Raw genomic sequence first — 13,416 nt, 5'->3', positions numbered from 1 at the left:
GACCATTTTCTTGTGCTTCAAAATAGGGTCTCGAATTGAGGTACTTTTGGTATAGAGAGCTCATCTCACATCATAATCAGCTTTGAAACCCACGACAATTAGTATTTTTACAAAAATATGAAACTTTCCCTTTCTGTGTACACGGCAGTAAAAATCCGCAAAGGACTCTCGCATCCCAAAACTGTTTCTCAGTTTTCTGGAGCCATAAATGAATTTACTTTTATAGTGTACTAGCGACCCGCCCCGGCTTCGCACGGGTGCAATGCTGATACTAAATTAAATACACCACAGAAAAAATATGAACGTTGTATATAAAAACATAGCGGCCCGCTCCGACTTTGCACGGGCATAAAATATATATGCCTATGTCACTCAATGAAAACATGATTAAAATCGATCCAGTATTTTTGGTTCATTCATTACTGCCCTTGGCCTGCACGCATTAAATTTGGAGTAAAACAATTCCTCTTCCCCTATACTTACTATGAAGATTTCCTGCTATCTTTGGAATATCTAAATTCATACAATTTTTATTACATTACACATTTTTAAACGCAAATTTTAAATTTGTAATATCTCCGAAAATATTTGTTTAATTTACATGCTGTAAGGAACCATATTGATCTATATTAATTGCATACTGTATTTAAGGTACTTAATTCGATAAGGATTAATGCCATATTGCTTAAAATAGCTTCGTAAATAAGCCATTTTCTCACGTAAAAAGTAAACAATAAAAATGGTTAATGTGGGTTATCCTTAAAAGATAAACATATACCATCGCGGACTTTTTTGTAGACCTTTTTATGGTGTACAATACTGTAGTACATTAATTTGATCTAACTCGTAGGGTTAGGCAGCGTTTTTGCTAATTGCTAAATAAGCCTAAAAAAATAGGTTAATTTACGACATCACGTTAGAAACCTTCCTCTTGAATCACTCTATCTATTGAAAAAAACCGCATCAAAATCCGTTGCGTAGTTTTAAAGATTTAAGCGCACATAGGGATATAGGGACAGAAAAGGCGACTTTGTTTTATACTATGTAGTGATAAGAATAATCCTAACTTGATCTTAGATAGGTTATTTTAATTTTAATTGTAATTTGGGAAATACATACTGATTTATTAATCCCGTACACGCTTTACTTCTATATTAATGGAAGTACAACAAAACATCAGTAATAAATTAATTTGTAAACGAATAATGTAAATGTAATGTAAGATGCAATTAATAAAAAAAAATATTTTAAATAAGTTCTATTTTAAAATAAAAATTGAAGATAACAATGTATAGTCTACAAAAAGTTTTTTTGTACATACGTCATCAAGATGTTTAATATACTGCCTGCCGTAATTTGTAAATTCGTTTTAGAATCAGACAATATTTTCTTTCTTATTTTATTCTAGTTAAAAAGAGACACAATGCTGTCTAATTATGAATGAGGCTGTCAAAGTCGTTCGGTTGTCAGATGTATGCAAAATTCTTGAAAGCAATAGTGATAAGAGTTTACAACTCTAACCTATAAACTATTATGGCTGATAATTAACTGTAGATGGATTTTAGATGTACTATAATGTTAAAATAAATTATATTTAACAACATTTTTGTTCAATTATTTTATTTAGATTAGAATTTTGTTGTATGTCAAAGCCAAACTGATCTAAAACTTTTTGACATTACAAACTTAGATGACGTATGTAAAAATAACTTTGAAAAGGCTATATAGTCCGTTCAATAAAACAGCGAACCTACGTCAGCTAAATTTATATCGTCAAAACGTCTCAATGTTGACGTATCAACTTTCAGTTTTAGTTCATTTTGGTGCTGACACGTAACAGCATTCTTATCTAAATAAAATAATAAAATAAAATTAATGTTATCAATTATTATTTATTCTAATATTGCAATACGTTTAACGCATATAGTAACGAAGGACTTTTTTTTCGTTATATAAATCCTAATTATTAGCAATAAAGTTTTGAAGAATGTTGCAGATGTCTGACAATCGGGCGAATTTTATAGGCTGTTTCTATTGGGATGTACCAGATGGCACTATAACTCTTTTTAACTAGAATAAAATGAGAAGGAAAAATAGTGTCTGATTTTAAAAGGAATTTACAATCTGCGATAAACTCGACATCGTGATGACGTAAGTTCACTGTTATTTGGAATATATATAGTCCGTTCAATAAAACCGTGCACTGATGACTGATGACGTCAAAACGTCGCAATCGTAGAGCGATGGAGGGAAAATTCAATAGGGGTCTCTGGAGAAAAGTTTTGCTTTGCATAGCATCCAGATGGAGCTATAATCACCTACTGAAGTAATTTGACTGATCAGTTTAAATCTCTATTATAGGCGCCTGTAAGAAAAATATTTTGCTCTGAAGACATTTGATTGACTTTTTGATAAAGTTTAGCACGTTAGAGTCGTGAGGTCACGTTTAATTGACCAATAAAATTAATGGGGCATGAGATATTGTCTTGACTCGTTTGCTCCTATAGGAATATCTGGAATTGAAGGTAAATTCGTTGGCATGGAATGTAAATTATCTAAGGAGCCCTCATGTTCATCCTCTTCATCATACATTTCCTTGATATTTTAAAAATTATTAATTATTTTTACTCTTACTATTTAAAGTACTCGCTTCGGCGGTACATATAATAAAATTAGAACGATACAGAGAAGATTACCATGGCCCCTGCGCAAGGATGACACGCAAAATCGTGAAGCGTTCCGCATTTTTATATACTGATGGCACCAAATCTCGCAGCGGGCTTGGCAGTGCATTTGTGGTGGACAACCGGGTATTCCGTTTCAAGCTTCTTGAACGGGGTTCAGTATTAACCGCTGAACTCTTCGCGATATCCAAATTATCATACACCTCAAAACAAACCTTCAAAGAATTCAAAACAGAAGTTCAACCATCCCCTGACCACCGACTCATTGTCAATTATCCGTACCCTCTATCTGAATCGGATCAGGACAAATTTATTGTGGATCTCTTCTCACGTAGGTATACCGGGAAATGAGCGCGCAGATAGTGCGGCTAAGTCGGCAGCCTCATCTCCCCTCCCCATCCAGGATGTTTGTGTCTATACCGACCTTATACCATTCGTATCTTGTTTTACAAATAGCGAGCTGTCGTTTCTCGCATGGTCACTTGATGACTTCGAAACCGCCTGCCTACTGTGAGTTTTGTCACCGTGCCCCTATTTCAGTCTACCACATATTGAACGACTGTCCACGGCTCACCCAAATTAGAACTAAGTGTGGGCTGCAAAATTTTAAAAATGCCTTAATACGAGAAAATACCGACGGACTCCTCGGATTTCTACGAGAGATTGATTTTCTCCATAAAATCTAACCTATATTGAGTTTAGAGTTTCTGATCAAACAACCATTACTACTTTGGTATGGGTGCTGAAATGTGCTGTCTGGATGGAGCCTCTATTTCGTTATGATTGTGTTTGCAGTCCTGTGTTTGTGTTTGTTTTAAAATTCTACCTACACTGTTTATTTTTTTAACCCCCCTGTGCCCCCCTACAACAGCCAAATACTTCTTCGAAGGAAAACGATTTTGTATTTCTTTACCATCTGTGCATCCGGGTACACAACATTTTCTAGATTGAGAATTCATTTTACTTATTCTACTACCGTCTTATATATACTAATGAATTAGTAAGTTAATCTCTAAACGTTATAAAATTATCTAAACGTTCTGTTCTTTACGTTAGGTACGCTGAAAATGGCGCCCGAAAGAAATAAACAATAAACCCATCATAGAACGAAATCAACCAATCAGATCCCGTTGCTGCTCTTAACATAGCGATTAAAACAAGTGATAAGTTAAAAGTAGCGACATCTAGATGTTGGGCGTCGCAAAACATTTCTCTAAAATTTCTTTCACTTTGACGTACAACGAAATTCTAATCCGCCGGTTTGGTGGCGCAGTGGTAAAGGCGATGGGACGGCCCTCCTACTGTTGCGATAGGCGCGGGTTCGAATCCTGCTGGGGCATGGTGTTAAATTTATGTTTGTGATTGTTTAAAATTTGTGAACGTTCTAGGCAAGAGTGTTAAATCCGACAAGGAAGATGATCACGCCAACCATAGTTGGATAAAATGGGAACCTATAGTTGGTAAAAAGAGACTTAAATATTTTCGAACAAAGTTACATCGTCAAATAATAACATCATTGCACAAATCAAATATCGCGCCTCAGGTTTACCTTGAGTCAGGTAAAAAAAGCACATTGTACATCAGCAGGTACTTTCTACAAATTCCTAGGGCTCATAGGGTCACTTTCACAAGCTGCTGCGTCATCCAGAATGAGGCTCCAACAACTTCGCAGTCCCCTTTTAGGTAATATTTATTTGATTTATATCTATATATTGATATATACATACATACATACAAAATAACCTTTGGTAGTATTAGTTTGTTTGTTAATTATAGTGGTGTGAAATAAAAGAAATATATATCTAAAAATATTATTCTTTAATGTTTGAATACATACAACATTAGAATAATTAAATTTTTTTATTTGAATGTTTTTTTTGCGTTGAATATTGCTTAAATTGAATAATATTGTACCACATTTCATGCTTCATCTTATTGCAATATTGTCCATTCATCTGATGTAATCAGTTGGCTCTGGTATAATTATAAGCACCCTTTCGTTTCGGTAGTTACAATCTTTTTTCGTATTAGTTTCAATTTCTCTATTATTGGAATAGGTATGCAGATACGTGACTGATGCAAAAAAAGAAAGCTAGGAATGAGCATTCATAGATTCAATGCAATACAAGCCTAACTGAGCTGAAGATTCAACTTGTAGTAGTAGTGGTAGAGGTGGGCTTAACGGCAATGGACAAAAGCAGAATATTTTCTGACAATTGTCGCACCATCTTGTGTTAGGGTAGGAATCAGGAATTTTTGATTCACTGCAATATAAGTCTATTAGTGTGCGTCTAGGTTCATGCATTCTTAACGACATTGAACAAAAACAGAAGAAATTCTGACAATTGTTACACCATTTTGTGTCATAATAATTAAGATCTATTTTCTTTGGAATGATTTTCCTAACATTTTTTTTATTAGTTTAATATTTCAAACTAGTTTTATCGTGAAATACACGAAACCATTTATTGCTTTCCTAGAAATAATAATTAAAATGTAGTTTTATCTCTCGCTCATGCTTTAAATGATATAACCAAGATTAAGTTTTGTAAACTATTGCTAAACGAAATTATTAGATTATCGAATCCAGAGAGAACAATAAAAAAAACTTAGTCATAATATATATCGCCAAAGGGACTTAAGCTTTTTTGTGTTGTTTATATGTAAAGATGTCCTGTTTTCCGATGTATTAACATTTTGACTAATTTCGTAAGTTGTTTTATCAAACCGGCAACTGTAACAGTCAATGAATGATATGAATTTTAAAGCTGACGATCCCGTTAGCTTTTTTGTAGCATCAAAATTTGTAATAGTATTATCCATAAGCATATTCCTATACCCTGGACGTTTAACTTGTTCAGTAATGAAAGCTCCATCTTTTGGATTTCTCTATGATTTAAAACAGTACATTTTTAAATGTAAACCAATAAATTCAGTCATTATGGTTCCACAATTTTCATTCTACATTAAACCCAATACCATTCTTGTTTCTAAGTGATATCTTATAAAATTCCTTTTCCTCTACTTGTTTTTGTTGCTGTTGTTGCTGTTGTCGTTGTGTTTCTTGTGAGTGTTTCTGTTGTTTTGTTTTCCTTCCATTTTCTGGATATAACTGCTTTTTTTCCCTCGTTTCTCTTTGTTTTTTTGTTGTTGCTGCTTTTTTGTCATCCTTTAGTCTTTGTCGTCGTCGAACACATCGTCGCTATTACACACACATTTACGAAAAATATATTTATATATTTATATAATAATACATTTATGAAAAAACTTCTAAATCAAAAAATTGTTCGTTTTCTTTTGACGGTTGTCACTGGAATAATAGCAACTTTTAATGTCGGACAATTTCCTCATCCTATAAATTGAATTTATATCTCTTAACACCTATTTCTAAAGTTTTATTATCATAAATATTTTATTGTTTTTCATTGATATGTCTTTAACTCGAAAACTGTAATAAGATATTTGAATAAATAAACTAAAAGAGTTATACCTCTCAAAACAAACATTGAAATAATTGTAAGAAAATATAATTACTTACTGATGAAGTTGCGTCATTACAAACATCTCATGCTTAAGTGGAAAATATAACTTGTCTTCTGTGTAGATTACTATGGTTGTTGGACAGGATGCCATTTTATTTTTCTTGTTTGCTGTGATATGTTTATGTGATCTGATGGACTCTGATCGACACTTAAAATACTAAATTTAAAGTTTTTGAAAAATTACTTGTATAAATTTAAAGTAAACTGAAATCTAACAAGAGAAGAACTAAACGTAAGATAATATGGAAGATCTAGACAGATGTTATTATTATTCTATATTTTAAGATCCTATAGAATTTTTTAAAAAAGCTTTTAGACTCTCTTCAACAGGAACAAAAAAAGTGCTGAAAAATTGTTCATTAAAAGTCAATGTAACGTGTCAGGTTTTCTCTTTATAAGACCACAAAATATGGAAACATCCATTAAAATTTTTTCTAGAAAAAATAATGTTTTTGATCACGCCACAAACTTGGTTGAATGGTGTAGGATTAATGTAATAAACAAAATTTAAATTAATTTTACTTATATTAGAGGAATTTCAAGAACAATATAGTGGTTGGTTACTATGTAAAATTTGTTATTTAAAAATTAATTTTAATATACCTTTAAATGTTGGTTTATCTATATATGTAATTGCCTGTGTTTATTAGGAAATCAAAAAGTGTAATCAATTTAAAACATGATGATATCTATTGTTTCTTTTGGTGTGTAGTGGCTGCTTTATATCGGACAGAAAACACAAGTGTTAGTACAACTACGTCTTATCCTCATTTTAGTCAAGTTTTAAAATATAATGATTTAAAATTCCCGATTGTCTTAAAAGATATACCTAAATTTGACTCTATGAATTGTCTGTCAATAAATGTGGTTTGCTGTTGTGGTAAAAACAAAATTTTACCACTGATGTTAAGTAAAGCGAATTATTTAACAAAAACTAATTTAGTTTTATTATCCCATGAAAATGAACATTATTATAGAATATAACATATAAAAATTAAGCCAATTACTTAATAATCAAGCAGGTAATACCAAAAACAAAAAATGGTTTTGTGAACGATGTCTTAATCATTTTTCCACAAAGGGAATTTTAAAAAGGCATTTAGTTAATTGTAAAAATTTGAATGAATATAAAGTAATTTTACCACAAGAACTTGAGAAAATTATATCTTTTGAACATTTCACAAACATAAAATCACAGTACCATTTGACATTTATGCAGATTTGGAGAGCATTTTAGTAAATTTTGATGATAAACAGCCTACAACTATGTTAGAGTAGTTAAAAGTAATAAATATTAAAACATGTTTAGTATCGCATATTATTTGAAATGTTGTTATGACGGTTCGCTTTGTGACTTAAAATTATACAGTGGTAAAAGGTATACTAAATGACTTGTTAGAGAACTAAGGAAAATTGCTGAGAAAATAGAACCGCTGTTTTTAAATGCTATACCACTAAGACAGTTAAGTAACCAGGGGATTAAAGACTTTCATCGTTTTAAATTATGTCATATATGTTGTAAATCTTTCTCGGGAGAAAATATAGAGTTCAAAGCTACTGTCATTTCAGTGGAGCTTTTAGAGGTGCCGCACATAATTCGTGTGACTTAAAATTCAGAAGAAAGTTTACGAATCTTGTATTGTTTTACAATCTCTTAGGTTATGATAGTCACTCCATAATTAAGGCGTTTTCCTCTGAAATTACACTCTTACCAATTAACAAAGAAAAATATAATTCTTTTACTAAATTTATCAAAAGTAGTAAAATTAGTCTTCGGTTTTTTGGGATACATATAGATTAATAGTCTATTCAAATCTGTAGTGAACCCACCTCATCAATGTGTGCCTGTCGAAATATGTAAATTCGTTTTACAGTCAGACAATAGCCTTTTCATTTTATTCTATTTAAAAAGAGATAGAATGTTGTTTAACAAGTTGGAACATGTAACAGAATGAGCCTGCAAAAGTCGTTCGTTTATCAAACGTCCGCAAAATTCTTCAAAATATTATATTTACGGGTTATAAACCGGTAAACGTTGTTTTAACGCTTTGTTTTATTATATTTCAAATTGCCTCTGTTTTTATTTAAAATATCTTTTTGTGTGTTGCAGCTGCACCGAATATTAGTATGGACGCGGTCACTAAAATATCTCAAAAAATAAAAAAATTATGTAACCTTAAATTCACCAGAAAGAAACCGTCTTTATACGAAACGAGTGACGAATCAAGGTCAGCTTGATGTTAGCTGTATCAAAAATCAAATATATGAAATGTATAAAAACAGTAGCTAGTTTTTTTCAATCCAAACATAATTTAATACACTTATTTCAGAGAAAATTTTTAGCCTGGAAAGTATCCATAAAAAGTTGAAAGATATGCAGCTATTTGAGGGATGTAGAACATCCTTTCATACACTGTTGGGTAATATAGTTTTTAAGTGGTGTTAAGATAATCCACGAAGGGGTTTAATAGATCTTCCGGACATTGCTTTTAAATGAATACAATTTTTAAAAACTTATAACGAAATCAAGGAATAATTATTATATCAGTTTGTATATTTAGATGAGATATGGATATATCAGAATGGTACATTGGGTCACTCAAGGCAGGATGATAATAAATATAGTGTCAAGACAACAAAAGTTTATGGAAAAAGTTGAAATAACTATCGATTAGGTTTTGTTACTCATAAAATTTATTAATAATTCATTGTAGACATATAGTTCTTCATGCATGCTGGAATTGTTTTATTCCTGGTGCAGAATTAAAGTCCAAGGCCAAATGAACAATAACTTGTTTTACCAGTGGTTTGAAAATGAGCTTTTAAAGAATTTGGAGGAACCATCAGTTATTATTATGAACAATGCACCATATCATAGTGGCGAAAATCCCAACAAGTGCATCAACAAAGACTGCAGTTAAGAAATGCCTTAAAGTACACAAAATCAGTTTTGAAGAAGCCATTTTAAAGAATGAACTATTTGAAATTGTTACTCTGTAAATATAAATGAATTGTTTAATTGCATTTTATGTAATTTACTTTTTTATGAATGTTGGTAAAAACCAATATAGTCATAAGATTCATTTATGACAATTACCAAGACAGGGTGATGAAAGAGGAAAGAACTAAAGGTCAGTATAAAATTAATATATTTTAACTATTGTATTGACATAACGAACTAACGAGAAACACGGTGATATCAAAATGCCTTTACAAGGAAACACTGAAATGACGGAAACAGGAATAAACGTAAAACGTAAATATGCTATCTAATGAAAGTAGAATACATTACTCAGATATACAATTTTTAATTAGGTGGACTAGGCTTTCGGGGCATATCACTACATAAAAAATGCATCTGGAACTCTTCCTCATGGGTGGTGTGGAAAAGAGTTCAATGTAAATATAATAAAATAACTCTAAACTATAAATTATTGTGGCTGTATAATTAGTATTAGCTGTAGTTTTAAGTTCTTCGATAATATATGTATTAGATACACTATAATATTATAAATTATATTAGATAACATTTTTGATTAATTATTTTATTTAGATTAGAATTTCTGTTATGTCACAGCCAATATGTACTAAAACTCAGAGTTGATGCGGCAACATTGCATCCTCAATTCAGATGTCATGGGTTCACTGCTGTTCTGAATAGACTATATATCTAGCAGTTTAGGAAAATTAGCGTCTTATTAACTAACGATCAAGAGGCAACAACGAAATTATTTTGTACAGATTTTTTTATACAGACAACTTTGATTTAGTAACGGGAAAATTTTATTTTAAAAGATGTTTTTTCTTATGAATATATTTATTATTGGCAAAAACTGCAGGATACCCGTTTACCAGCAAAAAATATTTTTATAGTAAAATTCTAATATATCTAGAATTATAATACCGATATATTATTATGAAGATTACGCTCATGCGTGGAGGGTTTGGGATACTTTTTACTTGGGTTACGAATGTCTTAAAGTAACAGAGGTAAAACTAGAACTGATATTATTATGTTTATTGAAAAGGTTATACGAGGAGGAATTTCTCAATGTTTCAATAGATACCAGCTTTTTGTCACATGTATTTTGATGTTAATAATCTGTATGAAGCAGCACGAGAGACTTTCAATAAATCTCTGGAGAAGATATTTGAATTCCTTCTTTAAAGGAAGATAATGAGTACATTTTTGATGTCGATCTTTATTATCCCAAATACGTGTTCACCCTCACAATGATTTATCACTTTGTCCAAAACATCTTATACTACCTACTTCATCATCTACCAAAACTTTTAATAACTGTATATGACAAGAAAATTCATGTCATTCAAAATACATATATAAGCATCAGAATTTGGTATTGTAATTAATATTGTCGCGTTGGTTGAAAAAAAATATTTATTTGAACACTGAAAAAACAATGTAAATAATGCAGTATATGGCAAGACATTTGAAAACGTTAAAAAATATAGAGATGTAAAGTTGGTTACAAAATGGTCTGGAAAATTTGATGCTAATTGTTACATTTCTCAACCAAATTTTCACAGCTACGTTGCTATTGATAATAATATTTTATTGACTGAAATAACCAAATTAAAAGTTAAATTTTATAAAATAATTTACGTTGGAATGTTTATTCTGAATATTTCTGAATTATTTTTATATGATTTTCATTATAATTATATAAAAACAAAAATTTTGTCAAAATTCTCAAAATTATTATATACAGACACTGAAAGTCTAATATATAATTTTCAAGTTGATGATATTTACATACAAATTTTAGAGGATATTAATAAAATCGATAGTTCTGAGAAACCAGAAATTAATATTTATAATATACCACGTAAAAACAAGAAGGCATTGGGATTAATGAAGGATAAAAATTGCTTTGAAAAAGTTATGAAAAAATGTACTGCTTTACATTAAACAAAAATTCAGAAATTATCGCTTTCATAACTGAACAAGTTAAACGTCAAAGGTATAGAAAAATGTTTATTGAGAATATTATTACAAAATTCCATTTAAGAATGTGATGATCGTATTGACGCAACGTTAGGTGGTATAATTGCTTCAGTTTATTTATTCAAAATATATCTTGTTACAGGTTTGGAGTTAAAGACATATCAATCAAAAACGATAAAATATTTATATTCCTAACATATTCACTAAAGGGGATTACTCTGAAGTGAAAATTCGGGAATCTTCAGGTGCGATACATTGCGAACAAAAATCAAAAATTAAGATGATTTTAAAATTTTAGAAAGAGTTTTATTTTAGAAGAGAAAAAAAAGAAGCAGTTATATCCAGAAAATAGAAAGAAAATAAAACAACAGAAACACTCAGAAACACACTTTGTAATATATCACTTAGCAATAAGAATGGTATTGTGATTAATGAAGGATGAAAATTGTGGAACTCTAATGACTGGATTTATTGGTTTATGTTTAAAAATGTACAAATTTTGGTGACACAAAAACAGTTAAAGGTAATCATCAGCTTTAAAATTCATATCATGCAACTACTACTACTATTACCTGTTTATTAAAAAAAAGTACGAAATTAGTAAAAATTTTATTACTTCAAAAAAAAAACACGTCTTTTCATATAAACAAAACAAAACAAAACAGCTTTAAGGCTCCTTGATGATAAAAGAATTGTAAATACAAATTCTACAACAACAGCGCTATGAGGCTGTTGTATGATTAAGTTTTTTTAATGTTAAATGTTTTCTGGATTCAATGATCTACTAATTTCATTTAGCAATAGTTTACAAAATTTAAACTTGGTTATAGGATTTAAAGTGTGCGAGAGAGACATAAAACTATATTTTATTTTTTATATTTAGGAAAAAAAAACAATAAACACAATATAAATGTTTTGTGTATTTCACGATAAAAATAGGCTGAAATATTCACCCAATAAGGAAATGTTAGGAAAATCATTCCAAAGAAAATAGATCTTAGTTACCGTGGCATAAGAAGGTGTAAAAATTATCAGAAATGTTTCTGTTTTTGTTTAATGTCGTTAAGATTGCATGAACGTAGACTGATAGACTTATAATGCAGTGAATCAATAATTTCTGATTCCTACACTCACACAAGATGGTGCGACAATTGTCAGAAAATATTCTGCTTTTGTCCAATGTCGTTAAGGTCATCACTTCCACTATTATTGCAAGATGAATCTTCAGCACAGATAGATTTGTATTGGCAATGAATCAATACTTGCTGATTTCTAGTTTTCTTTTTTTGCTTCAGTCACGTATCTGCATACCTATTCCAACAATAGAGAAATTAAAACTAATGCGGAAGGAGATTGTAACTACCGAAACGAATCGCTGCGAGAAATATCAGAGATAGCCGATCACATCGGATTTATTTATTATTTTGTTATTTAATTAATACATTGTTACTAGTCGTTTCCGTTTAACCTACAATTTGTCTTTATGCTAACTTAAATCTAGGTATATAACTAGGAGGATCCATCGGCCCTAACTCTGTAGTCTCTGGTGAAATAATGTTTGTACATGTACTGCTGAATTTTTTAATATATGCACCTCACTACACAACACTACACAAGATCAGATGGTTTGGTTCTTTTGAGTCTGTGTCCTGTTTTGGTGGTATCCAAAAGTTGCAATATTTCAATATTAGTATGAGAATGGAGTCTTTCCTCATGCCTCATTGTAATTCTCTTGATTTCTTGACTGACTGTGGGTATCTGAAGGTTTCGATGTAGGTAATCAGTCCTATAGTATTTGGGTGCACCTACAATACCTCTCAGGACTTTGTTCTGAAAAATTTGTATTTTATTAATATTACTCTTTGCAGAACATCTCCATAACTGAACTCGTATGTCTATATAGCTCTCAATATCTGCTTATATAATAGCAATTTATTATGTACTGATAATTGTGATTTCCTTCTAATTAGCCAGTACATTTTCCTATATTTCAATTCCAGTTCTTTTCTTTTCTTCTTTATATGTTCCTTCCATCGAAGTTTTGCATCGAGATTCATTCCGAGATATTTAGCGTTGTTGCTATATGGAATGATAGTGTTATTTAATGTTATTGGTGCTTGTACGGTCTGTTTATAGGTGAACTGCACATGTACAGATTTACTTTCATTAATTCTTATTTTCCAAGCTTGTGTTCAATTATTTATATTGTCACTTGCCTGTTGTA

At 30.7% G+C, this 13,416-nt stretch overlaps 1 protein-coding gene and 1 non-coding gene across 2 annotated transcripts in view; one reads left to right on the top strand and one right to left on the bottom strand.

Annotated features, from left to right (window-relative positions):
- The window catches only part of LOC143195048 (uncharacterized), a 39,808-nt gene that overhangs the window by 1,958 nt on the left and 24,434 nt on the right, over positions 1–13,416 (bottom strand). The gene's annotated exons all lie outside the window — the stretch shown is intronic.
- LOC143196753 (U6 spliceosomal RNA) lies at positions 2,643–2,749 on the top strand. Its single transcript, XR_013005821.1, has one exon. It is a non-coding gene; the product is annotated as a U6 spliceosomal RNA (small nuclear RNA).

The sequence above is a fragment of the Rhynchophorus ferrugineus genome, unplaced genomic scaffold, assembly GCF_030347505.1.
Source record: "Rhynchophorus ferrugineus isolate W39M unplaced genomic scaffold, kcgeb_rfMv2 rfM4, whole genome shotgun sequence".
NCBI classification, from domain to species: Eukaryota; Metazoa; Arthropoda; class Insecta; order Coleoptera; family Curculionidae; genus Rhynchophorus; species Rhynchophorus ferrugineus.
This window is presented reverse-complemented; position numbering and strand designations above follow the sequence as displayed.